This window comes from Dipodomys spectabilis, unplaced genomic scaffold (genome assembly GCF_019054845.1).
Source record: "Dipodomys spectabilis isolate Male_0828 unplaced genomic scaffold, ASM1905484v1 ptg000741l, whole genome shotgun sequence".
NCBI lineage: Eukaryota > Metazoa > Chordata > Mammalia > Rodentia > Heteromyidae > Dipodomys > Dipodomys spectabilis.
In genome coordinates, this window is record NW_024871418.1 from 33,742 (window position 1) to 37,490 (window position 3,749).

Here is a 3,749-nt window from a genome sequence, read left to right on the forward strand (position 1 = left end):
TTTCTTTATTTGTATAACAATTCATATGAGAGTTTAAATGTTTTTGGCTAAGCTTGCTAGTTTACTTGTATTCTGCTACTTGAGTCTTACCTCTAGCCAAGCTTTTTGGTACTTATTTTGGAGAGGGAAGTCTCATGGACTTTGCTGGGCTGGCTTTGAGTCTTTATCTTCTGCATAAAGTAGCTCTGGGTTACTAGGATTACAGGCATGAACTCTAGGTGCCTGGCTTTAAGAGTTTTTTTTTTTTTTCTCCCTCTAAGCAAGAAACTACTGAATGTCATTTGATACAATAATATTTCTAGTGTTTCAGAAAATACAAATTTGTGAATTCTTACAAATGTATGAAATCAAGTTTTTCTAAGAAGTTTAAATGTTTAAGTACATGATCTCACTATCTTAGAAACATGTTTTAATATTATTTGTTAAGCTTACAAATTTGTTTTTAGTTGTCAAGCTATGAGAGCCAGATTGCCAAGCTGCAGTCTGTGGTTGAAAAAGGAGAAGCATTATGACAAAGTCTGGAATATGATCTGGCTGTTGCTAGAAAGGAAGCTGGCCTTGGAAGACGAGCTGCTAAGAATGATTAGCTGAAGCCCACAGGATCCAAGAAAAACTTCGTGGTAAAAATATTGTTATTTCAGGGCTGGGAAAGTGGTTCAGTGGTAGAGCGCTTGCCTTGCATGCATGAGGCCCTGAGTTTGATTCCTCAGCACCACATAACAAGAAAAAAAAGCCGGAAGTGACGATATGGCTCAATGGTAGAGTGCTAGCCTTGAGCTGAAGAGCTGAGGGATAGCGCTCAGGCCCAGAGTTCAGGCCCATGACCGCCCCCCCCCCAAAAAAAGAATATTGTTGCTTGTTTTAATGTTTAGGGCTATAACATTATTCTAGAGCATTGCTTGATGTGTATATTTGTGTAGGATCAAAGGAAGGGTTTGGTTCATTGACTGGCCTTTGACTGATAGACTTTGCTGAGTGTGTATAAAATCTGGCAATTCTGTGAATACTTATTTACTTTAGATTCTTTCAAATTTTTTTTATGATGTTGAGGATCCCATCCAGGGCCTTGTGTGTGCTACTTAAGTATTCATCCTCCTTCAAAATATATTTCAAGGGCTGGGAAGGTGACTCGGTGGTAGAGCGCTTGCCTTGCATGCATGAGGCCGTGGGTTGGATTCCTCAGCACCACATAAGCAAAAAAGAAAAAAAAAACAGAAGTGGTACTGTGGCTCAAGTGGTAGAGCACTAGCCTTGAGCTGAAGATCTGAGGGACAGTGTCCAGGCCCAGAGTTCAGGCCCCACAACCTGACAAAAAATAATGTATTTCAAAATTACTTTTGCTTCCTACTCCTACCATTGTTAAAGAAGGTCTTCCAAGGGGCTGGGAAAGTGGCTCAGTGGTAAAGTGCTTGCCTTGCATGCATGAGGCCCTGGGTTTGATTCCTCAGCACCACATAAGCAAAAAGGAAAAAGCCGGAGGTGGTGCTGTGGCTCAAGTGGTAGAGCGCTAGCCTTGAGCTGAAGAGCTGAGGGACAGCGCCCAAGCCCAGAGTTCAGGCCCCACGACCGGACCCCCCCCCCCAAAAAAAGAAGGTCTTCCAAGAGTACAAAGATACGTGGATTCTAAGTCATATTGGAAAAGATTTGAGCAGATAAATTAGATCAGTCAAAGCATTGCAAAAGTAGTTAGAAGTTACAAGAGTCATAAAAGTCTTCTCAGACACAGTGAAAAGATTAAACCTACCGATGATAGGGATAGATGAGGAAGAAGAAATCAAAACTAAAGGCTTTGAAAACCTATTCAGGAAAATAATAGCAGAAAATGTTTGAGAAATAGAGTATCATCCTTGTGCTGGAGGCCTACCATACTCCAAACAGGCAAGATTAAAAAAGAAATTCTCCTAGATACAGTATAGTAAGCTATCTAAATATACAGAATATCGAAAGTGTCAAAAGAGAGGAAACAAGTAACTTACTATCACAAGCTCATTGTAACAACAGCAGATTTCTCAACACAGATAACTAAATGCAAGGAGAACTTGGAAAGACATTATTTGAGACCCAAAAGACAACTCTCAACCTAGACTATTTTACATAGTGAAGCTATCCATTAAAATTGTTTGAGAAATAACAACATTCCACAATAAACAAAAACTACTGGAATTTATGACTTCCAAACTAGCACCACAAAAGGTAGTTAGGGAAAAATTACCTGCAGAAGAAGCAAACATCACACACACAAAAAAAAAAAAATGCCAGGAAACATGTCATACTTCTCTCAATATTGACATTGAATGTTAAAGATCTTAGTTCTTCTTTCAAAAGACATACAGCAGTCAGGTTCTGGTGGTTCACATCTGTAATCCTACTTACTTAGGAGGCTGAGATCTGAGGATCATGGTTCAAAGCAAGCTTAGGTAAGAAAGTCTGTGAGACTCTTATCACCAATTAGCCACTAGAAAACTGGAAGTGGAGTGGTAGCTCAAAGTGGTAGACCACTAGCCTTGAGCAAAAAGAGCTTAGAGAAAATGCCCAGGACGCTAGTTCAACCCCTATGACTGAAAAATCGAACAAACAAAACCCTCAAAAAACATAATGGATTCTTAGATCAAAAAACAGTATCTAAAACAAGGTATAACTCTTTGTTGCGTATAAGAAACACATGGCTTGGGGTAAAAGAATGGGTAAAAAAGACCTTCCAAGCAAATGGACTTCAAAAGTGTTCAGCATTAGCCATATTTATATCTGATACTATAGATTGCAAGCTAAAAATTAGTCTGAAGAAACAAAGTCGCTTCATATTAATGAAGGTAATGATCCATGAAGAAAAATTATGATTGCTAATATATATGCACCAAATAGCTCACACTCAGATTTATTAAATACTTCTGAACTTACAAACTTTGATAGATAATAGCACAATAATAATGAGAGACTTCAGTATTTTACTTTCACAGATAGGTTATCCACAAAAAAACATCAGTAAAGAAATCCTAGAATGGCAGCATTAAATGGCAGTGTAGACAAAATGAAATGTTCAGACATCTACAGATGTTACAACACAATACACATTCTTCTTGGCAACTCATAAGACTTTCTAGAATATATAGCAATTCTGAGAAAATATAAGAAAATTGAAATATTCTATCAGACCAAAATGGAATTAAACTAGATCTCAACAGAAAAAAGATACTACAGACAGTATTCAAACATAGACACCAAACATAATACCAAATCTCAAATTATCTTGAAGAACCATGGTAAGCCAGGAGCTGGTGGCTCAGGCCTGTAATCCGAGCTACTCAGGAGGCTGAGATCTGAGGATCATGTTTCAAAGCCAGCCTGGGCAGGAAAGTCCATGAGACTCTTATCGCCAATAAAACCACTTGAAAACCAGAAGTGGCCCTGTGGCTCAAGCGGTAGAGCACTTGCCTTGAGCTGAAGAGCACAGGTACAGCGCCCAGGCCCCCCATGACTGACCAAAAAATAAAGAACCATGGTAACAAAAACATGGTATTGGCACTGTATGTATGTATACTTTACAGGAAACATCATGTCATTTACAGGAAAATGAATGCAATTGGAGGACATTAAACTGAAAAATACTAAGTTCAGAAAACAAAATATCAAGTTTTTAGTTATATGAAAACTATATATATTGGCAAGAACAAAATATCCTAAATTTCTAAAATTCTGTATTTTCATACTGTTAGACCAAAAAGGCTACAGGTTCTTATCTTTTAAAAATA